The sequence below is a fragment of the Geospiza fortis genome, unplaced genomic scaffold (genome assembly GCF_000277835.1).
Source record: "Geospiza fortis unplaced genomic scaffold, GeoFor_1.0 scaffold111, whole genome shotgun sequence".
Taxonomy (NCBI): Eukaryota; Metazoa; Chordata; class Aves; order Passeriformes; family Thraupidae; genus Geospiza; species Geospiza fortis.
This window is the reverse complement of record NW_005054321.1, coordinates 6,493,649-6,518,357: the sequence shown is the minus strand read 5'-3', so window position 1 is coordinate 6,518,357 and position 24,709 is coordinate 6,493,649.

The following is a 24,709-nucleotide window of genomic DNA, read 5'->3' as shown; positions in this document are numbered from 1 at the left end:
CGAGGGAGGCTGCGGGGGCTGTCCCTGCTGTCCCCCGCAGCATCCCGGGCAGGCAGGTGGAGAGACGCTGCCCTCAGCTCCCGGGCGTCTCGGTGCCCCCTTGACTCTCCTGCCCCGCTTCCCTCCAGCCAAGGGCCTCACAGAAGGGAAAGGGCAGCAGGACTTCCCTGCTTAGGTCCCTTTTCTGTTTTGTTTTTTTTTTTTCCTCCTCCCCCTCTCTTTGGAAAGGACAGGCAAAGACTTGATTTGTAAAAATTTGTAAGAATTTTAAAAGCTCTTTAAGTGATGGCGCTGCAATACCCAGTTTATCTCTCCTTTTTGAAACTAGTGATCCTCCTAAATCAGTTAGATTTTAGCAGCTGTGGACACTTGACACTCAAGGCAAGTTGATACATTTAAATAAAATACTGGGAAAAGTCACAGCCTAAAGCATTCATCCACAACCACTCCCCCTGTTTATGTCTCTCAAACTGAATCTTAGAATGGCTTGGGTTGCAAGGGAGCATTTTAGATCATGTAGTCCCCCCCTCCTGCCATGTGCAGAGGGACATCTCTCACATATCAAGCTGCTCAGAGCTTTGTCCCACCTGACCTTGAATATTTCCAGGTATGGGGCACCTACCACATCTCTGGCAACCTGTGCCTGTGTTTTACCATCCTCATTGTGTAAAACTTCTTTATAACTAACCTAAAACATCCCTCCTTCCGTTTAAAACCATTGTCCCTTGTCCTGTCACAACAGGCCCTGCTGAAAAGTTTGTCCCCATCTTTCTTATAGAGTGGAAGTCACTATGCAGGACAAGCCTGCTAGAACCTGACACCATGGTGTGACATGGTGTGACGTGGTGTGACATCCCAGCACTGGAGCTGGGGATACCAACTCAGGTATTCCTGCCCCATCCTGCCCTCCACTGCTCAACATAGCCTTTGCTGCTTTCATGTCAGTTTGACTCTTAGTTCTGTCAATCTTTTTACATTTCAAATAGGTTTCTTCCTGTATCCAAGTCACCGGGTAACTGCTAGAGACGCCAGTTTGATTGAAGAGGTGATAAGATGTATCAGGGCAGGAACTAAACTGCATCCTGACACACACAGTGTCTGCCACATGGGCTCCGGTGGGAGCTTGCAGTGACGGACAGGATGGTGTTCTACTACAGGGCTCCTAAGTACAAGGATCTTTAAAGTGTCAGATGTCCAGAGCAGCCCAGTACCTTGAGCTGTCTACAACTTACAAACCAGGTTTCTGTCTTACATGAGAATTCAGGTGACACCTCCCACCTTCCCAACAGTGTAAGTCAAATGGATCTTTGTGTGCCTCTCATGAGATCTGACAGTCCTGCATGACACAATGGATGTCAGCTTTATCTGTGACTGTAAATACACACATGAGCACTCATTACCGATGGGCCAAGATCTTAAACAGAAGACAGTGTGGGCAACTGAGGTCAGAGATTTTCTATGACTAAGGAATATAGAAAAGAGTTGTGGGTTTTTTCTCCATCTGTGAACTCTGAATAGTTTTTAACAGCAAGACTGGACCTGGAGAGAATGACAAATTGTAATTGCAAACTCCAGCTGATATGCTGACAATTTCCATCCTGCTTATCACGTATGAGTGTAGATCAGGGACGAAAACGACCTCAGCCAGACCAGCCAACATACCAGCTAACAAACCCAACTCAACATGGAGGGAAGGCAGCCTCCATTATGGGGAGTAAGAGAGAAGATGGAACAAGGAAGTTTGAGTCCATCAGTGGTGCTGTGGGGCCCACTGGTGATTTGTGGAGTGGAATTTCCTGGAGGTGAGCTCTGCTCATTACAAATGGCACTCATTTTCCAGATGAGTGTCTTGTAGCCCTGCATGTGACTGCAGCAGATTATACTTTGTTTTTCAAACCATCTATCAGGAGGGCACCTTGACTGATGCTTCTGAAGGACTCTCTTGTCCAAACACTGCACTAAAACACTTATCAAGCTACAATATAGGATGGGTTTTTTTTTGTTCTACATTTCCTTTGCTTGTCAGTGCCTGGTGATGAGGGACTTTGAGGTCTAGAACTGAGGACTCCCAGGCAGTTCAAAATCCAATTTAAATTCATATGGAGAGTTTTCAGCTAGGCTGAATTATGTTTTGTACTTATTTTGATGAGAACCCTCAAAACTGTTGTCTTTCTCTTCAGTGTCTCTGGGAGTTTAAAAGCAGTGTGGTGCATTGTTATTTTGGACCATCAAATGAGTGGGGAAGATTGAGGCCACAGAGGACTATGTTCATAATTAGGCTCATCCTCCTACAGTAATTCTCCTGTGTGCGTTGTCCTCCCATTTTCAGAGAGGAAGTAGGGAACACCTTGAAGCAAGCAGAGATCTAATGGGATCACTCCTCTTCACAGACAGTGTCAATGGGAATGAAGGAACAAAGGTCTCCTCACCATCTAATCCTGTCTGATCCTTGGAGATGACCACATGGAAATACATGGAGACTAACCCTGCTGAGTTCAAAAGGAAGAGTGTGGGCTCTGCGATTTCAGGAGCATACAGATGGATGACTATTGTCTTTTTATTTCTGTTCATTTTCAAATGCATGTATCTAAAATTCTGCTGATCCCAATTCTGAGATTTCTGTCTGAGAAATTACACTGCCGCATATGGGAACAGGAGAACAGGACACCCTACACCTCTTCTGTCTGAGAAATAACACTGTCACATTTGGGAACAGGAGAACAGGACACCCGACACCATCTCAAATGGGCTAAGGGAGGGGGCTGTTTCACCACCAATTTTCTCTCCTACAGCCGCTTTAACTGAGGTTCTCAAGGGCCTGGTGATCAAAAGATAAGTTAATTCTGTGGGTTTATGTCAAAAATTGCCCCACTCTGCAGTATCATTCCTTCTGCCTCTCCCCACCTCTTCTGTGCATTTGAATCTGTTCTCAAGCCCTTTACACCCCACTTAATCCCCCCTCCTCTTCTCATGGTAAAATCAGTCCTCCACACCAGGCTTCAGCTGTTTCTTGGAGCTTGTCTACTCACATCACTGAGCAAGGGATGAAGTAATGAAAATTACAAGCTGTGGAAATTTGATCTCTCTATTCTGTAATTACTGCTCTCTGAAATCTGAGAATATATATTTACTTTAATATTCTTGCAGAGGAGGGGAAGTATCCCCAAGGCATAAAGGAAAGAGACGGAGAACGAGGAAGAAGGAATAGCACGAAACCATTTGTACTTGATTAAATGTTATATAGAGTAGTGAGTGGATCTTTCCTTTAAGGCTGACACAAAATCACAGCATTGAACTCATCTTGGTGTTTAGAAGCAGTTAACACTTCCTCTTTGCAATGTACATTTATATATAGTTATTTGAAGGTGAGGAGTTGTCATCTTCTGCTTTCCCAACACATAATTACCAGTGTTTGCTGTTTCATGATGATATGTTGGCATTTTGCTGAAGACAGTAGCTCCTGCAGTCTTGTAAATGCAGTAAGAATCATAGTTGTCAGTCATAAAATAAAGTGAAAGAAACCCAACTTATTGGTCTTGAAATTATCACATAAAAGTAGAAAATATTATTAGAGTAAACCCTAAAAATCTGAAATGAATTAAAACATCTGCTGGAATTTGTTTTGAACTTGTATAGCACTCCTAAAAATGCCATGATTTTGGTAAAGCAAATTGGCACATGCTATGTCAAAACTACTATTGCTCTTGCAATAATATCTAATTTGGTAGTTGCTATATAAAGCAAAGTCAGTCTCTGACATGAAAAGCTTAGACTCTATCTTCTATGGTTTTACTGTTCAGATATAACCGTAGAATAAACATGAATGTTGTGTTGAGTATCAAGTTGACCAAGACGAAAGGACTAAGTGGCCTTCACTAAAGGACACTGGCCTTCACTAGTGTAAATCTTCAATATTTTGCTTTGCTGGCCCTCCAAAACCTGTGAAGGAAAATGTTCAACAAACATCTTTCTAGTATTGTGTGGTTTTTCTTTCTTATAACATTCTTCCACATATGTGTTCATTGTGTCCATTGTCTTCCTGGCTCTATTGTCCCTTGGATTTCTTTAACGAAGAAACAAATAATTTAAAAATTGCATATTCAAAAAAATGCTGCTAACAACAGCCAGCCTCGTGTTTCAGAGCTATCTGAATGTAAAGACCTTCTTTTTCTGTTCTGACCCAATCTAGTTCAAGAGTCATTGCCTTCATCTGCTTCACATACTCACAATAAATACAATCCTCGCTGAAATATCAGTTGAGTAACAATGAAAGTCTGGCAGCTGACTTGCCTTCAGAAAGGCAGCCAAGTCAACCTCCCAAGATTTTCTCTACTTCTTTTTTCCTCTCCAGGAAATGTATGCCCTGGAGTAGTACATCTTGAGGGATTTCTGAACTGTATTGTTTGATCCCTCTCATTCCTGGTAGCTTGGTATCACAAAGGTATGAGAACCAAAACAGGGAATATTATAGAGCACAAAGTAGAAGCTTCTGACTGCCAGTGAGTAATGGCTGATGTATTTTAGGGAGAAGCCCATTGTTCAAGCTGTTCTGTAATGCTCTTACCCTTGTGCTCAGCACACCATGACGAGTAGGGGCCTCAGTGGATGCTGTGTGTCCTGTGTCACCCCCCAATACTTCCATAAGCACTAGAAAAACTTCATGAAGAAGTGTCTATGCAGAAAATATTCTTCATATGTTTCTATTCTTCCTCTTGGTTTATTAATTATATGAAAGGAGATGTTATGTTATCTCTTTCCCAATTTACTTTCTCTCACTGTTCTCAGGACATTCACTGAGCTAGCCAAGTAATTAACACATGCAGTTGATTTAATTTCATGTTTGTTTGCTACCTGCAACAAATTTACCCTGTAAGCACTGGGCCATCCATAGAGGATATAGCTTTTGTTATAGCTTTTGCCTTTATAACCTTCTGCTGCTATTGAGAAGATTTTTAAGTTATTAAAAAGGCTTACAGACCAAGAGTTAAGTCTAAGTGATCTTTGAATTCTGCCTAAGTTAGGCCTTGGCCCACAAATAGTTGCAGGGAATTTAGCCAAAATACTAAACTCAAAATCTAAAAAGGAGTAATTTTTTTCATTATCTAGTCAACAATGCTGTGAGAAATTTTGGGTTTTCTAATAATCTGCCTCACATATTTTTGAAAGTTATCTGAAATTTTCATTAAGTTTTTTATAGCATTGGACTACAACATATTTCTTATGCCTGTCTTTCACCAGAGAATGAGAAGCAAATTATTTTAAGTGCAATCTGCTTCTCTCTGCTTGTAGAATCATCTCTTTAGTTTGAATTATGAAAATCTATCATTCACTTTTGAATTAAGGGTAAAAACCAGATATCTGCTCTTCCTCTGTCATAAGTGCAGAGAAAACAGACATTTCCAAAGAGTTTCTGGTCACCAGCCATAGCTACCCACATCCCAAGGCATGTAGGGAGTCTAGATGAGAAAAAAAATGGATGCTGAACTTGCAGATTGCTTAAAATAGGTGAGATGAGTCATATCACAAAATTCTTAGAGTACCTACAGCTCATACCCACTTCCACACAGCCAGACTGTTCAAATATTTGGTCCTTTTAGGAGTAATAGAAGACACTATTTGTACCTACTTGCATCTAGCATTTTTCTTCATCTGTGAGCTGTTGGAAATAAAACCATTTGTGGGATCTTTCCTAGAGCTTTCACCTGCTTCTGAAGTGATGTCAACAGTAAGTCAATGAAATCCAGAGCACCCCAAAGGCCCTAAAGATTTTGATTTCACTGTCTAATCCATGGTTAGAATGTCTAAAATAACACGGTGAAGAACAAGTTTGTTATAAATGGCTTACTACATCCTCCTGCCACTCCAGCCACAGCTCACGTCTGAGATTAACCTGAGAGATACAAGGGCCAAACAGCCACAGGTCACTTTTCCACCCCCTAGCCCATCTAATTTCTGACAGAAGGCACTTGACAAGGCAAGTTAAAGCCAACAAATCTGGAAGTTACCTCCCTGCTTTAGGGAATTGGATAAGCTTCTTTTGCAGCTGCTCTGGTCCATCAGAGCAGAACAGAACAATTAGGGTCTGTATCTGATGGATCCCTGTGCAGGGAAAGTCACAGTTAATAGAATCCTTTTTGTACATAAGAGTCAATATTTACTCCTGACCTTATTTATATTAGTCCAACAACTAATAGTGCTTCTACCTACAGTGAAGTTGCAACTGGTTTTAACCCATAAATGTGATCTCAGAGTCATCAACATCAGATGTAAAAAACACTGAATAAATCACTTTCCTGACTAACTAGAATTACTCTTTACTCTATATTCTGGTGCCCAGGCTGAATACCTCTCCTCCACAAAGATTCTGTGTAAATTAAGAGCTCAAGAGAAGCCATTCCAATCAATTGGATCAATGACACGACAACTAAAACTACATTAAGTAGGGTCTTGATACAATAAACTATGACAACTAGGAAAGGAGTTGTTTGACTTTATTGGAACATTGATTTGTGAACTAAAGTTTCCCTAAGTTATGTACTGTAACAGATTGCAACAGCTACTTTAGAGACATTGCAAAGCTCTTCTGGGTCAGTGATCTAAAAAAGTATTTCAAGCTGTAACCTTGAAAGAATCTTCTTTAGTCACATAGCCACAGCAAAACATACATTTAGTGGAGTACCTTCAGTTGTAATTGTTACTTTGCTTGAACTCAGATGTGTTCCACTTGAATGGGTTGCTGACCTTTCCTCATATTGAATATTGTATAATCATTGAATGTTTTGGGTTGGAGTGGACCTTAAAGATCCGAACTCACTGGCATGGGCAGGGAACCTTCCACTACATCACATTTCTCAGAGTCCCATCTGGCCTGGTCTTGAACACCTCCAGGGAGGGGACCTCCACAAACTCTCTGGGCAACCTGTTCCAGTGCCTCACCACCCTCACAATAAAGAATTTCTTCCTAATATCCAATATAAACCTGCCCTTCTTCAGCTTATGGCCATTCCCCCTTGTCCTGTCACTACATTGTGAAAAGTCCCTCTCCAGCCTTCTTGTAGGCCTACCTTCAGGTACAGGAATGTTCTATAAGGTCTCCCCAGAGCCTTCTCTTCTCCAGAATGAACAGCCCCAGCTCTCTCATCCTGTTATGAGAGGTGCTCCTGTCCTATTATCAACTTAGTGTCCCTCCTCTGGGAACAAGTCCATGTCTTTCTTGGGATAGGGGCCCAGGAGGTGGATTCAAGCAGGACTCCAGGGTGTCACAAGGGCAGAGTAGAGGGACAGAATCACCCCTCTTGATCTCCTGGGCACACTTATTTTGATGCAGCCCAAAGTGCAATATTGAGTCCTCTTGACTTTTTCACCAACCAACACTTCCAAGCCCTTTTCCTCGGGGCTGCTCTCAGTCCATTCTCCACCCAGCTTGGGATTGCCATGACCCAGGTTCAGGACCTTGCACTTGGTGTTGAACTTCGTGAGTTTCACACAGGCCCACCTCTCCAACCTGTCTAGATCCCTCTGGATGTCATCCCTTCCCTGTAGTGGCTTGACACATCTTGGTGCTGTCAGAAAATTTGTCATGTTGACAACAATAAATTCAATATTCTTCAAATAAAACCCACTATTATTTTTATTATCCTTCTTCATGAGATCTAATACCTTAAAGCTGGCTGTCTAATTAAAGCTAATTGTCAAGGTTCCCACTATTTTAAAGAGAATGTAAGGAACATCTGCAGTGTGATTTATTTCACCTTCCTTAATCAAGATGGTCTGAATTGCTTGCTTGAAGTAGCTTTCTATAAGAAAAGGTAAGTGTTATCTTGGAATGACTGACTTTATATCTTCACTTGCTTTTATCTATTTATAGTCCTTCAATATATTAACTCACAGGCTCAGCATTAACTCTGGGCCATGAGTCATTGTCCTGTTATTGCCCCCAGGTGTTAGTTAGGGTGTTGTAAACCATTGAGTTGCCTTTGGGTTTGGTACAGTGTCTTTCCTGTGCACTCAATGCAGACAACACAATACTTCTGATGTACCTCAGAAAACCAGAATCCATAAAATTTGATGAGACATGTAGTATATTCATTAAATTATAGATCTGTTTTCTTAGCTAGCAACTCCATGCACGTAATGAGGGATCTCACCTGAATGGCCAGGACAGGTTTTGCCAGCCAGTTTACACTCCATGGTGACCAGGACTTAGGCACCAACTGAAGAGCGATTCCTCAGATGATAAACTGCAGCTCCCTGACATGCACTCAGCTCTGCTTAGGTGTTAAAGTCAAATGAGTCAAAGTGGAGGATCTGTGTTTTGTCAGTTTCACAGGAAAGTGAGAGAAAGGTTGGGCAGGGAAGTCTGGAGTTACACTTGGCTTTTTTCCCCTTCTCCTACAAACACCAGACCTCTCCCTTACTTGTGAATGGCAGCACATTCTCATAGGTGTGTAATGTGGACTGGTAAAAGAAATAATACAGTCTGTGTTAGAAAACAACTGCACTTATTCATCAGTGGGCACCAGAGAACTGGAGAGGAGAGGAGAGGAGACAGTTAAGTGGCAGAGGAACGCTCACCCAGGGGCTATGCTGATGTGTCTTCCAGGCAATGAGTGAATTAAAAGTCCACCTTATGGGAACAGATGGACTTCAAAAAGATGAATAAGATTTGCTGTGTATATTACAACATGATCATTTTTGCAGCAGTTATTTTTCATCCTAAGTTGTGTAGGGCATTCAGAAACAAGGTATGGAAGACTGACAGGAAGGGAAGATTGTCATATAGATGGTTAGAAATAGCACAAATGTTTCCTACAGATAGCTAACACAGTTCTCACCTTGTGACTCTATGATGATAAATCCTCGCTTGTTTACATAAAATATGGAGGATGATAATATCCTAAGATGAATATCCATCCATAGCTTACTTCATTTGTTTTGACAAAAAAAAGACAGAACTTTTCCAGACACTTAATTGTTCTATCAATCCCCTGAAAAAAGAATGGCTTTCTGATAAAGGACCCTGCAACACAACTAGGATCTAAACACCCAGTCAATGATAACATCTAGCTATTTCCCAAATAATCCAAAAATCTCTGCAGGAAATGATACATAAGATGCTAAGAAAGTTTAACAAAGTAAGCTGGAAAAGAAAGGTAAATTTCTAGACACAAAGAAGATGACATAGGAGTCATAACTGAATTCTTCTCTCATCTCTGATAACAAACATAAAACAATCTAGGCAAATTCCAGTCAAAAACTACAAACTGTAACAAACTCAGTTATCTTACTTTTGTAGGCACAGGACCCAGAGTGCCTGCAGGTTTCACTTTTAATACTGAGAGTATCTTGGTGAGAGGCTTATTCTTGTGCTTCCAGCTAGAGAACAGTATTACAGATATAAGTGGATACATTGCAACTGTCTCTGAAGAAAGATTGAAACAGAAAGACTTTATCTGTTGATGGATGGATTTAATCACGGTGCATCAAAATGGCTTGTGCAAATATTCCTCTAGTGTTCTGTTCTCTGCCTCAAATTCAAGTTACAAATTGGAGCATCCACAGAAAAAGAGCAGCTGGAAAACTCATATCCATGTAGCTAGTACTGTTATAGATAATATTATTTTATTATTGCTATGCTATTACAGGAGTTCCTATATATTTCCTCTGGGATTTGTCTACAGCTGTGTTAGATGCTGTATAAATAGGATAAGGTGGTCCCTGCTGAAGTCAACAGAAAAATCCTTTGGTAGAATTTAGATCAAGCCACAGATGTTCTGAAGTTCCCAAAAGGTAGCTATTCATAACTTCTGTCTGTCTTTCTAAATTCACATGGGGGAACTGACAAACAAAAATATCAATACAAGGTTTAACATGATGCAAAAAATCTGTTAGAAAAGATGGTAGAAGAAGGAGGATAAAGGCAGGTGTATCCTGGAAAGAGCGATATTAAATCAGATGCTGCACTTCAGTTTAATGTATTTAACCACCTGTGGAGCATCCACTTAGCCAGCAAGGTCATTCCATCTTTGAGCTCATGTCAGCTCAGACTTGGGAGTTTTGCTTGGTAAATTTCCATGTTCTCTTGTGCTAGTAGTGTAAACATTCTCCACCCCCGAAACAGCCCCCAATGTTTGTCTTTATCATCTTCATATAAATGTCAAACGCTATTTGCCTGCATTTGCATAAAGCCTCTCTGCTTGTCACTATGATTAAAGAACTGGTATCACAGCTGCACAGCACAACCTGAGGGGAAAGAGGGAAGAGTCAGTCTTCTCCTCTCAGGCAGAAAATATTGTGGAACTGTTGGCATGTTGGGTAGGTGCACTTGTTCTGGGGAAAGAAGGGAAAATGTGTTCATCAGAATCAGTAACAGAAACAAGGCAAGTGAAATTATAAACTACTTGTTCCCTAAGGGGAGGAATCTGCACATCCTTTTCCTCTCTCTCCCATTGACTGATTTTGTAATTAAGCATTAATCACTTCATCCTCTTGCCCAGTGTTTCCCCTTCCACAATTTATTTCAATCTATTTAGATCTTGATGTCTTCAAAGAAAAGTTTCCCTCCTATTTTTATACTGCACCTAGCACAAAGTAGCAGTAGCCATTGTTTCAGTGTCTATTTGCTGAAATCTAGAAGGTTATTAAGAAAAGGAAGTTAAGATGCTTGTGGGAATAGGTAGTAATTAGGAAGGATGTGAACACTTGTATAAAGAACAGAATATAGATATTTCAGATCCCTTTGAATTGCTGGGTAAGGTCATTGAGTAGCAAAGGGAAGCTTATCCTCAAGCCTGTTATGCCCCCCTTGTGTCTGGAAGAACTCAGAGGGACACCACTTGCACAGCCCAAGAACAGCTGATCTGGCACCAGTCAGTGTTGTGACAGTCTCCATTTTTTGCAAATACCTTGTTTTTATGTAGTGCCACTTGTCAGCAGACTTCAAGTACCTCCCCTTTGCTGCTTAATACCTGAATACCCTGAGGCTCAGACAGCTGGAGCGCAGCTTGGGATGACTCCATTTGCCCCAGCCTTGAGGGCAAAAGGCTGTGCTGGTAATGGGCACTGAGTTGGAGGTGGTGAGCTAACAGCAAACTACAACAGCATGCACTGATGGCAGTCTGTGCTACACTCGTTAGGCAACACAGCCACACATGTGGCTGATTCTGTCCCTAAATAAATCGCTTTTTAACCTGGAACATGACAGCTTGATATCTCAATGAAAACTCTTATCCTCTCTAGAAGAATCATCAATCATCTCCTATTAAATAATTTTAGACCAGTATTTTTGAACATGAGTGTAAAAATTCCAGCTAATGAATATTCCTGCATGAATTCAGATGCATAATTCCAAGCACACAGATTTAAGGAAATATCTATTTGTGTATGTATTTATTTTTATTTTGTTAGTGTTGATGCTGTCACATGATGCTGACACTCTCTCTGTAGCATTCATTACAACACAAAATTGTTCTTTTATCATCTGTATACTGTTGGCTAATAATAGTGGCAAGAAATAGCACCCATTTTCATGCTATTTCATATACTTTTTGCCTATATGTTATTCTGACATCCTCCTTTCTCCAAGGGTCTCTATGTGCTCCTTCAAACTCTACAGGAAGATGCTGTATGAAATCCATTGTAAATCTATACCTCCAATTCCCACGTGTGGGTTTTCCATTCCTGTGATGATTTCTGAAACCAACCTCTGCCTCTTCCCACCTCCATTTTTGCCATGTCTCACTTCTGCTGGATGCAGGCTTCCAGGTGAGGAAGTAATATTTTCTCTAATATTTTCTGCTCTTTTCCATGTTCACGCTTGCTCCTGGATTGGTTTTCAGCTACCAGCCCAGGGAAGGAAAGCAGTAAACGAGCAAGGCAAAGCTGCTTCCTTTAGTTTACCAGAATCTGATCATGTGCTTTCAGCATCCTCAAAGTGCCTCTGGGTTCTGCTTTTGGCCAGGATAGAATTCATTTTATCCATATACCTGGCATGAGGTTGTGCTTTGAATTTGTGCTGGAAGCAGTTTGATAAAACTGGGATGTTTCTGATACTGCCCAGCAGTTCTGACACAGAGTCTAGGCCTTTTCTGCTCCTCACCCACCCCACCAGTGATGAGGCTGGGGGTGCACAAGGAGTTGGGAGGGGACATAGTTGGGATAGTTGACCCCTACTGATCCAGGGGATATTCGATACTGTACGGCATTGTATAAAGATGGGAAAGAAGAAATAAGGAGATAAATTTTTTTGAGGGATTTTCTGAGTATTTTTTGCCCAGAATACTGTTATGCATGATGGAGCCCTGCTTTCCCTAAGGATGAGTTAACACCTGCCTGCCCATGGGAAGGAGTGAATCAATTCCATGTTTTATGCATTCTGCTTTTGCTTTACCCACAAAGCTGTCTTTATCTCAACCCATGAGTTCTCTCACTTTTTTGATTCTCTACCCCATCCCATTGAGGGGGAACTGAGTGAGCAGCTGTATGGGGCTGAGTATCCAACTGGGTTTAAACCACAAAGCTCTGTCTTCTGGTTTATCTATAGGGCTTTAAAGAAATGGAATCAACCATGATGCCCTTCAAAGCAATTGAGCTACCAAACGCAGTAAAAAGTTTACTTTTAACTTACTGAGGAACCTCAAGTAACTTCAGGGAAGAGCTGTGTGTAAATTTTCTGATTTTCGTTGCTATATTTTTGTGTTTGTTCTGATTTGCATAATGTTATTCAGGTTTCTCTATTAGCTCTTTCTATCTTGCACATCTTCATCCTGGATACTCCAACTGCCCTCTGATAGCTGCTTGAGATTTGTGTATTGTTGTCTTGCACCAGAGTGGTCCAGTTTTGCTATCACTGTGCCAGGAATGTGCTTCTGGGGAACTCCTTTAGAGAAAATTAAAGTGCTCCATGGCAGGCTATCACTTCTTGCCAGAGTTTAAATCTGTGACTGAACACAAATCTGACAGCACTGTGGCTGCTGTGGGGCTGTGGCTGCTGCCTACCAATTTTCTCATGACACCAAATCAGCCTCCACAATAATTGATGGCAGCTTTATCCACCTAAAACTAACTCTCCAGTCTCAGCTGACCCATTATGTTCTTTTGACAGTCAGCAGAAAGCTTTCACTGGTTTATTCAGCCTATTCATCTTCAGCACCAAGATTACATGTACATATAACTAAATATTCCCTGGTCTCTGTGTTGTTGAAGCCAACTGACACATAAGAGGCCTCATGCCAACTCTCACAAGTCCAGAACAGAGTAGCTGCAGAAAAGCCATGCTTAGGACCAGTGTGGAGATTCAAGTCCCAGTACATGGGTACATGACTTGGCTTTCCTACATGAACTCATGCTCATGGTGCCCTGGAGTCCAGAAGGACCTTGGATATATTGTAGCTGTGCAGCTTGACCTTCAAGATGAAGTGCCACCAGAGAAGAAGTTCTCCTCACCCTAGTTTTTATAGCAGAGTTTTTCTTAGAACAACAGATCCCTGTTGTTCTCATACTCACAGTTATTCTGGAGATGACATATTATTAGTGCTTCCTGTTAAAGCTGAGCCACTGTATGGAAGAGAATTCAAGAATTTTGGGTGAGGTAAGGGAAGCAAAAATAAGTCTGGCTCCACAGCCTTGTGAGATCACTCACTTGGCTGAGGAGTCCTGAGTTCCAGTCCTTTCTTCTGGACTGCTCCTTCTCCATGCACTAATCACTTTGCCAAACATTGCAAGGCCTAAGTCTGCTTTAGGATCCACTCTGCACTTTATATTATACAAGAAGACTTTAATTACTGGATAAACAGAATCATCCACTCACAAAAGAAGATGCTTGAACAGAAGGACTCACCCCATATGCCCCATGGTAACAGACTATTTGGGTCCTGGACAACTTCTCATGCCCAGCTGTCAGAGCATCCAGCCCTTGTGTGCTTCTTGCTGCCCAAAGTAAAGGCACTGTCATCCTCCTGTGAAGGATTTGTCTCTGACAAATGAAGAGAAGATGGTCCCCAGCACAATCTGCCCGACTGCTGGAACTGTCAGTCCAGCAAAAATCTACCCCAATAAGGTCGCTGTAGCCTATTAGAAAATAATTTTTGGCAGCTTCTCATGGTTTGTGAATACTAATCATTTGCTAATTGTCTGTTTTTTTGATGGAATGCTGGACTCTGCCAAGAGGCATTGCTCTAGGCACTGCTTTCTACTTATTATGAGAACTCAAGGCCAAAACTGCTCCTGATAGATTCCCCATGGAAGCTCATTGGCTTTAATGAGATTGTGCTGTTTGTGAACCGGGAAGGAGTTTGGCACCAAGATCCTGATTGTATTGATTCATAAGGTAATAACTACAAAGGACCATTAAGGCATTCTAGACATTAGCAATTACTCTGGAAAGAAAATAAACTTCCTGAATGTGATGATGTTGATCCAAATAGTCTTTAAAAAGATGTGCCAGTTCAAGAGAAATGGATTTGCATAGAGTGCTTTCCAAAGCCCTACTCGTAAGAGGCTCTGAGCAAACTCACCCGCAACAGTGGGGTTGTGGCAAATTGGGCTTTAGCAGGGGCTTGTGGCACCCAAATCATAGGGGAGGGCAGCTGGCTTGCCCTGAGCTAGCAGCAGGGCCCACCATTTCTGGCTTAGCCATGCTGCAGTCACACAGAATCTACCTGTTAATGTGCTAAATTACCTTTGCCTCATGCTGTCCCTGTGCCTTTGCATCTCCATTCCAGTTGGCCATGCAATGTTCCTTCTCCAAGATGCATTTCCCTCTCCCTGTTTTTCCTTTAAAAACAGAGGCAGGAGTTGTGAGTGTGTCTTCACTTTTCTAGTCGAGGATCAGCTGAAGGCTGATAACTTCCCTTTTCACATCTTAATTTAGGTGAGCAGTGCTTTGCTAGAGACAGTGACCTTTACTTCTCTGAAAATGCTATTCACAATTATGCTGCTGTCTAAATAATGTCTGTGGTTATATTGAGGTGAACTGGGCACCTCGTAAATAATTCCACTCAAGTCCATTAATGGTGAAAAAAAGAATAGAGAGAAACTTATTTACGGGAGGGATTTTCAATTTGAGATACTGCCTCATTTATTTTCCTTCCTTTGCCTGTCCCACAGTAGGAGGAGAAATACAGCACTGGGAGAGAAAAAAAAGTAAAAAAGAAAGTGAGGTTTCTGAAAATATGAGAGCTTCATCTTCACTCTTCTATTCAGCAATATACATTTGGAAATTGGAATATTTTAGTTAATTTAAGTTCACCAAGCTTGTTAAAAAAGATTTATCTAGGACAAGTTCATTTTGTCCATTTTATCAGATATTTGACAGCATACTCAGAAGAACTTACCTATTAGGGGCAAAACACATCTAATGATAACCTGCAAACCTCTGAAATGGTATTAAGGAAGACAAATGAAACTCAAGGACAACAAATTTATTTCTAAGCAAATTAAATGCTTCTTAAGCACATTTTTCACTGGACTTGAAAGAAAAAAATCATTAAAAGCACCCGAATATATGCTTTATTGTTGCTTTGAAATGTGAGTCATTAAAAACAGACACACTAACTAAGAAAATGAGTAGTCTTTGAAGGTATTAAAAAGACTTATGCTGTAGATACTTATCTGCAGTTATAGAACTTAATTTAATTCTTGCTTGCCACCATTTTTTAGTAGTTTAGTTTCAGCAGTTCCTTCACAAAATACAGAGTAAATTTTGCTCAGCTCCATTTCAAATGCTTCAGGGAATGAAATAATTTCCAAAATTATGCAGAGCATTCTGAATTTTTCTGTGAGTGACAGGAGTAGTCTGCAAGAACTGGTTTTAATTTTTATTATTATCATATTGTTAAGGTAAGCATACCTGTCATTCAAAGCAGAATAACTAAGTGCCAATCAATTTGTTTAATTACTAATCACTAAAGGTTGAGTGCAACCTAAGGACTTCATGGACAAATGCACAGTTGCAACAGCTGCTTTGTTCATGACTTTTTCTTTAGTTATGTCTCCCCTTTGGAGATCAGCACTGATTTTTCAGGATGAGAATCTCTGTCATGTCAAAATATAATTGATGCCTACTCGTGATTATTGATTGTCTGGAAAAAGCCCTTCCAAAACACTATGCAGTCACCCAGAGCCAATAAGACAATTCTACTGAGCTTTGCGTGGATTAGGTCTGCAGCCAGGACACAACCATGAGCAGAACTCAGGACCTTCTGGAGAAAGCAAGGTAACTATAAGCTGGAGTGTTTGACCTGTGAAAAGAGGCTTGTTCAGTCTGGGAAAAAGGAGGTGTTGGGAGGATCTGACAGCAGCTTTCCAACACATATAGGAAGGTCATTGATAAGCACTGCTGTCTTTAAGAATTCTGCCAGCCCCAGAAGGGCAATTGACAATAGATCAGGGGGTCCAGGGTTCTTCCTACAAGAGTTTCCATATAATTTGTGGGGATTTCTGTGTAGGCTGAATTCAGGCATGACGAAATTTTCGGTGGTTTTAAAAAAACTTATCTGAGCATTTCATATAAGCTCCACAAGTATCAAGCCCTCTGCTCTTCATACACACTTGTATTTATTTAAACTCTTGCCTCATTTAGAGGACAGAAAATAAAGGGAACTCTGAGAGTCCAGAAACCATCTGTGTGTGGTGAATGAATGCATTAGAGAACTGTGGAATCACCAACTTTGCCATCAGTGCTCCACATTCAAATAAGTTCAGATCAACTGGATCCCTAGGAATCTCAGTTTTCTTTCTGGAAATCTGCATTCACCTCTAGATCCAGCAGCTTCAGCCAGCAGTCTTCAGAACTGCCTCTAGACTCTGCCAAATGAAACAAAAATCTAAGAAATACTTTATCATTCTGGAACTCTTTCAAACTGTGTTTCTCTGGGGTTGAAATGCCAGAATACTTATCTTCCTTGAGTACTGTGTTCAGTTTTTGGTCACTCGCTTCGAAAAGGACATTGAGATGCTGGAGCGTGTCCAAAGAAGGGCAACAAGGCTGGTGAAGGGTCTGGAGCACAAGTCTGATGAGGAGCTGCTGAGGGAGCTGGATCTGTTCTGTCTGGAGAAGAAGAGGCTCAGGACAGACCTTAGCACTCTGTACAGATGCCTGAAAGGAGGCTGTAGCCAGGTGGGGATCAGGGCCTTCTACCACTTCTCAAGGAAAAGGAGAGGAGATGGCCTTAAGTTGCAGCAGGGGGGCTTCAGATTAGAGACTATTAAAAAAATAAATCACTGAAAGATGATTAGGCATTGGAATAAGCTGCCCAGGGTGTTTGAGTCACTGTCTCTGGAAGCGTTCAAGACTTGTCTGGATGTGACACTTGGGATTGGCTTAGAAGTGATTATGGTGGTGCTGGTTTGACAGTTGGACAAGATAATCTTGAAGTTCTCTTCCAACCTTGATAATTCTGTGATTCCTGAATGGTTGCTCCTAGACCCAGGAGACCTAAATGATTTTTATACACCATTGAATCTGATGGTCACTGGGACTTCATTATGGTGCTGATCATGGTCTTTGAAAAGGCACTGCATCTCCAAACATCCACTTCTGCTGCTATCCATTGATAATGAAGGAAACTGTTCTTGATGGAATGTGCAGGACACATGGTTGGATTTTTCTGGTTCTGTCTGATACAGAAGAATGTTCTCCATATATACAAGTTAATTTACAATGTAGGCACAGTAGTGGCTAGTTAGGGTTGAGCACAGAGAACAACATTGTGTCATCTCTGAATTTGTAAAATGACACTCTTAACTTCTAATATATACAGACTGACTATTCCAATTGCTGGCAGATTTATAGCTTTCTGTACTTCATAAAGAAAAAAACAAAATCTAAAGTGGTCAGGAGGACATAATCACATCTGGACATATAGGCAAGTGTTAAGTTGCCTTTCTAGGGAAGTCCCAGCACTTACTTTCTTACATAACTGTTAAAAAGTCTCTCTCAAACGATTTCCTTATAAATTCACATACTCCAAAGGTCAAGCAAGAGCCATTGTGAAACAGGCTTTAAAAGAAGCATAAAACTCCTGTCTGACACAGAGTCAGTGGCAATTGAAAAAGCAAAGACTGGGAAGGTTAAAGGCTAATTACTAGAAGAAATCTGGCCTGCTGGCCTGAGCTCTTTTGAGTGGGAACACAGTCAAATTGGAGTTGTGGGATTAATTGGGTGAAAGACATTGTCACCTTGACATTCATGAAAGTATTTGAGAAGAGCGCTGTTTGCTGATATACTGCGGACAGTTCATTTGAACCACGGAGGTAAGATATCTCTTTTCCACAAAGACTTCACCTTTGCTTTTAATTGGTGTCAAATACAAAAATTAAAATCTCTGATGTAAGAAACCATTGCACGTATTTTCTAAAGTTTGTAAATGTCTCTTCCTGTTCTCACTGTAATATATGAAAAGTAAATGTATATCCCAAGGACAAAATTTTCAAACCCTCGGCTTAACAAAATGAAGAGTGTAAAACTTGCAAACTCTAAGTACCTTTGGAGTTCTTTATTCTGGGGGAACATAATGGGCAGCTCATTGTGCTTCTTATAAATAACTCTGACATCCACTGATCAGCAGCATGACCTCAAGCCAGGCAATTCAGCTCTCTACTTCTCTTTACCCACTAACTGTGATACAATGAATAGATATCTTATCATCAGGGATGACAGTTTGGCTACAGGGGGATCAGGTACATTCCTATGCATAATAAATACTGTTTGCTGCAAAATTTCACTGTAGTCATTTTATATGAATGCATGGAATTGTCCTTTCCTTCTGCTACATCATTTACCTGTAATAATTCTTCTGCCTCACAGCATAAGATATCTATTCATAAAAGTTTAGTCTTCAGGGTATTTTTATCACTTCATGTTACTTTTCAAGCACTGTGTAGGAGATGCTTGGACAGTTTTGTGAACTGGAAGTATAAATTAACACAGCTGATCCCTCCTTATTAATGCTTTAGAAAACCTCAGATCTTCTTATAAAGGCCAGGTAATTCAGCATAGGTCTCTCTCATTGATTTTTTTTTTTCTCGCTTCACCATCACACTTCAGTAGAAAATAAATGAGATTTCAAGGGAAATTCCCCAGCTTTCAAATCTGAATCCTGTCCAGCATGCAAACCTCACTCCTGTGCAGAAGCATGATAAGCATTAAGAGCCTGGTAAATCCTCAGCAGAGACAGCAGAGATCCACTCTGGTTCAGCACTCTTCATACAGCTGCCAAACCCTGCACTGGCTTTCTGTGATATGATAATCCAGTGATTCCAGAGGAGTCGCCTTTCAAGGTGACAAAAACTTTGCACATCTGGAAATTTAGTTTGGTCAAGTATTATGGAAGGACTGGTAGACACACTCTCCCCAAAACTGGACACAGCAGTTCCCTGAACCCAAAATGGAAGAAAAGCTCTGGTCTGCTTTTCAAGTGCTTTAGAAGAGATAATAATCCTTAATTGAGTTACAGTTCTAGTGAATAGGACTGGTCATTTTTATGAGATATAATTACCTCGCAGTGTTCATCTGTTAAGCCTGCAGTATGAAATACTCACTCTGTTGAAGGTAATCAATGTTTCACTGCCAGTGGATGTGAGACCAGGATTTCAAACACAGAATATCAATGGCAAATCATGTGGCTTGGTAAGTGAGACACAGCCAAAGACTCTTTACTTTCTCATGAATTCAGATGGGAGTAGGTGCTGAATGCTGCATTTTAGTAAAAGCAAGTGCCTCCTGGACCATTTCAAACAAGGTGACTTTCACCTTAACAAAAGAAAGAAGAAGCAAGCCCATGACCAAGTGAAAATACTTCTGTCAATTCAAAATCTTCAGAAAGTGAAACATGTCTAGTTTGTTCTAAGGGGTTTTTCACTGTTTCTCAGATAGAGGAAATCAGAAGTTTAAAATAGGAATGAATTCTCAGACTATTGATTTAAATGTAATTTTGAGGTTACAATTCAGGTTCAAAGAAACCATTTGTTGGGCCAGAAATTCACAAGCATGAAAAGTCCTATTCAGTCCCACCCTGCAGATCTAACTTACCATAGCAGCTCTATTGAGAGCAGACTGCCACAAGATGAAGAGCAAAAGAGTGATAGATGCACCAAAAGTCATGGATGCACAAAAGCCAGCACCAAAAATCAGAGGTGGACAAAAGCCACTTAAGCTAAAAGATCACATTTATCGTATCAGCAAATGCTTCCAAATTATGCCTAGATATATTTAGTTAGAAAGTAAAAGCCAGTTTCTGTTCTCAAAGGAGTAAATTTGTTTATCAGCCTTCTCAATATGAAAAATGGGAATAAACTTAAGATGGAGTTTGATAAAGGTATAAATGGAATCAGGGACAGCTTCAGGTACACACAAAGTATGCAGCTGCTAGTGTAGGTACTAGGGTGATTAGAGCAACAAAAAAATTGATCAGACTCCCTAGACATCTCTGTTTCAGAGCAGATTTGTGAGTCGGACTTAGGCAAACCTTTCATTTTTGCTAAGAACCAGCCCCATGACCCCTCCTGTCCCTACTGCCAGGGTGGGGAGGGAAGCAGGGCTGGACCATGGGCTGGAGGTGTTCCCACAGCCAGAGGACACGGTGTGGGATGGACAGTGTCAGTGAGCAGTGCTGGGAGGTCAGGGCACAGTGGCCAAGTGCCATCTGTGTCTTCGCTGCTCAGGAATGGGGGTGTTACACAGAGGCCAGCAAAGTAAAAGCTGCACTAGTGAGAAATGGGAACTGCCTGTAGTGGTCTGCAATTTTCTGTTTGGTTTTCAGTCCACATTCCTCACTTCAGTCCTCATCAAGTCAGTTCTGCCCTAGCCTCTTACATTATGAAAACTGATTTACATATCCAAACAAATGGCCCTCGAAGGGAATATTCAGGCTGACAAAACATAATTCATGCTCATCGTTTTTAGAGCTATCTTTGCATTAAAGAAAGATTAACAAACAAAACCAAGGAGATAAAGAAAGAAATGTCATGGAACCACTGGGAATTTTGAGAAACTATTCAACCATCCGTGTACATTCATGAAGATGGGGCTGGGGTAAAGAGATTTCCCAGTTGACACGTTTCTCCACTTGTGAACATGCTGAAAGATCACTCATACGTTTTCAATGAAGTCACTGACAGTCAAGAATGCTGGAGGCAACAGCTGTTGGAGATAGATTTACCCCAAGGCTATTTAATCTCTCAGCCTCTCATAAGGATGCCTGCTAGGGGGGAAGGTAAAAAAGCACAACTAAAAATTGTATTGCTTTCAGCAGCTGTTGTTATTCCTGAAAGCCAAGAATGGGTCAAAAAAATGTGATGAAAGTCTTGGTTTGTTATCAGCTATAGGGGTGGCCAGAGCTTACTGCTTCCTTTGGGGGTAGGATTTCCTTTGTGGAATGAAATACAGTAAAATTGCTAGCTCCAAGAGAGCTTAGTTGCCTGGGAGTTACCATGAAGTGTATATATGCCTTGGAATTTCCAGAATTATAAGTATATTATGTCAGTGTGGAGTGATACAGGTCATGAAAGGCGGCCCTTGTGTTCAGTAACAGGAGCTGGGACAATTGAGCAGCAAGAAAAGATAACATAAAACATTCATTAAAATGGTGGAAAAAATTACTGAAAAGCAGAGTGCAGCTGCTGTACATGCTAGTTACTATTTCTGAATGGTCTCCTCCTGTGAAGCTGAGTTCTTATTAAATCACATTGTCCAACCATGCATTAGACATGTAAGACATTTGCCCAACTAGTTGAAAACACAGCACATGCATCTCCCAGCAGAGCTTCTTTCTGTAACTACGTGTTTTCTGTGGTTTGTTAGCAGAACTTTTGAAACATTTTCAGGGGAGAAGGAAATAAATTAGCATCTTTGGCTCACCAGGGGCTTCATTGCTGTGAACATGTAGGATGCCTTGTGGCTTCTCAGATCCCACCATTGGGCATAAAACTTCTATCTGGTCCCTCCAGCAGTGCAAGCTGTTGAAGACAGTGCTCCATTCTGGATAATAGCTGTCTACAGCCTGACATCCTTCCAAATCTTTCCAGCATATCACTCAGGATGTATCTGCATCAGGGCTTTAGTTTGGATCAAGAATACATTTTTGAAGCAAATCTCACATAACCCCACTTATGGTGTTTTGGTTCCCATCATGAATCTGTCTTGGAGACCATGAGCCAGATTCCTGTCAGAAAAAATTGGAGTGGAAAGTTTGCTTCAGGAGCATACCTCATTGCACTGCATCAAAAAGAGTTCTGCAAGACCAGATTAGAGCTAACTCAGAGTAGAATAACCCTGAAAAGTGAATAACATGGATATAGGATCTTCAGTGCCAGTTGTTTCATTATGCAGATTCACTCCTACCAGTCCACAAAGGTTGCTGATACTCACATAGACATATAAATATACCAGACAATTAAAATCCTCCTCCTAAAGGGTAAAAAATGAAAAAAACAAACAGAACAACATCAGGTAGTGGGACTATGGATGTAAAAGACACAGTTATCCTGAAAATTGTTATAATCAGAGAAGGATGTGTATTTTTCATACAGTTGCTGTCTCGGCTGTGGAAGATTCTCATGAGTAACACAAATGGCAGCAAAGAAAGAAGAACTCAAATATGGAAACCTTTGGTTCTAATGGGGCTAAGATTGCTCTAACTATTCTTCAGGAGCTGAGAAAGAGGACAAAGCCATAGAAAAGGTTATAATGCTGAAAACCAGTGTGCTCCTAGGACAGCAGTTAATTGTACAGTGTATTTAGTCACAGCACTGCAGCACAGACTATGCACGTCTGTATAGGACTGTATAGGAACTGTTTAGCACAGGGCCTCGGGATTGTTCCTTAGCCCTGTGATCTTGATTCATAAATGAATTTTACACAACCTGTTTAAAATGTTTAGCTCTGAGAAAACTATAAAGGGTCATTTTTGGTGAGTGGTTTTGGTCTATAGGTAAGAAATAATCAAACTATTGAAAATGTGTGTCCCACATGTATTTAAAAGAAACATAACTTTTTGCTACTTTTGAGAAATTTTCTCTCTGGACAAGACGGAAATTAGAAAAAGAAGACATTCAGAAGTTAGAGAAAAATTATTATGGATTCTGTCCATCAGAATCTAACAGTTTTTCTGCTGATTACACCAAAGGTTGGATCAAGCAGTTTTGTTACTATTTTTCAGAACATCTGATAGCCTCGCAGTGGTATGATTAGACAGATATCCAACTCCTTTTTTATATCCACTTGCCACCAAGCTGACAGTCAATTTATACCACTGATGGAGTATACAAGTCCTGTACCATGTTGGCCTTCTCAAGCAAGTTTCATGCAAAGATTATTTAATTTCCTAGTTGCAGTGTAAAATAACCCCCAAAAACTAACAAAAAAAAAAAAGTCCCCCCCCCCCAAAAAAAAACCAAAGAAAACAAAAACAAACCCAAACCCTAAAGCTTCTGAGCCAGACACTAGATGGTAACTAGATGGAAAAATGAATTAATGAAAATATTTGACACTTGAATGAATTTGCCCTCTGGAATCAAAAACCATATACCTATCCTTATCAAAACTTCCACCAAAGTGCAGCCATTCCCGGTCCATGGATAACCCATGTCCTTAGAGGACCATGGCACAGATGTCTGTGCTCTTTTTTTTTTCACTAATTGTAGGCAAAAAGTGAAGCCTGACCAAAGCTCTTGCTGACCTCACTGGCTGTAGATCACAGCCTTTCCTGGGGCTGATTCTCAACAACTGAAAGATAAGGAATTTGTTCAATTCCAGCTCCAGTGTTTATAGAAGGAGGATCCATTCAAAATTCATTCTCACAGGTCTCCAAGATAATTTTCTTTTTCCTGTATATTTGAACATATCTTTCCACATCTCTTGTAGACACCTGAAGAGACACTGATGCATCTGCTTCCCCTGTCATCTTGCAACATCAAGAAAGCAGTTGTTTTTGCAGGCACCAGACAAATACATTTCTATTATTCTTGAAAAGAGGAGGTTGGGGGGGAGGGGGGGGTTGTTTGTTGTTTGGTTTGGTTTGGTTTGGTTTGGTTTGGTTTGGTTTGGTTTGGTTTGGGCACAGCCATGGCCGTCCTGGCTGAATCCCTCATTCCAACCTCAGTCATTGCAAGCAAAATGTGGTCTCTTGCCATTGTAATGACACACTCAACTCAGGTCACAGTGACAGATGTAGGCTTAGCAAAGGACCCATTTTCATTATTAAATATTTTAGTGTATTTTATTCTTTGATAAGTTATAGTAATTGCTGATACCATTACAAATGAGTGAGTTCAAGATATTATAAATCAGATAACAAACATACTTCTCAGCCCTATTTGTTTCTCTCTTTAGACCAATTTCATAACACTTGGTTCTATAATAGATCTACCTCGATCAGTGCTGGAACACGTAGAAAAATAGAACCAAATTTCATGAGAGAGTAGTCAGGTTCAAGACAATTTTTCAGGTGTCTGATCATTTTAAAGCCCTCCCATTTTAAAACTTATTCTCATATACGATCAACATCCTACTGTAGATGGAAATCCTGGGGGAAAGAAAGTTGCTTCTGTATTGTTCTTAGGTGTGAAAATCAGTAGAGGAATGTGAAAGCCTTAGAACACACCATCCCAGAGCAATAAGTCTTAGCTTGCAAAGGACACTTTAGTTAGGCAATGACAAATTCCTTCCTCTCATTAGAGACCAGTTCCTCAGTATCAGGAGCCTTACCTGGAA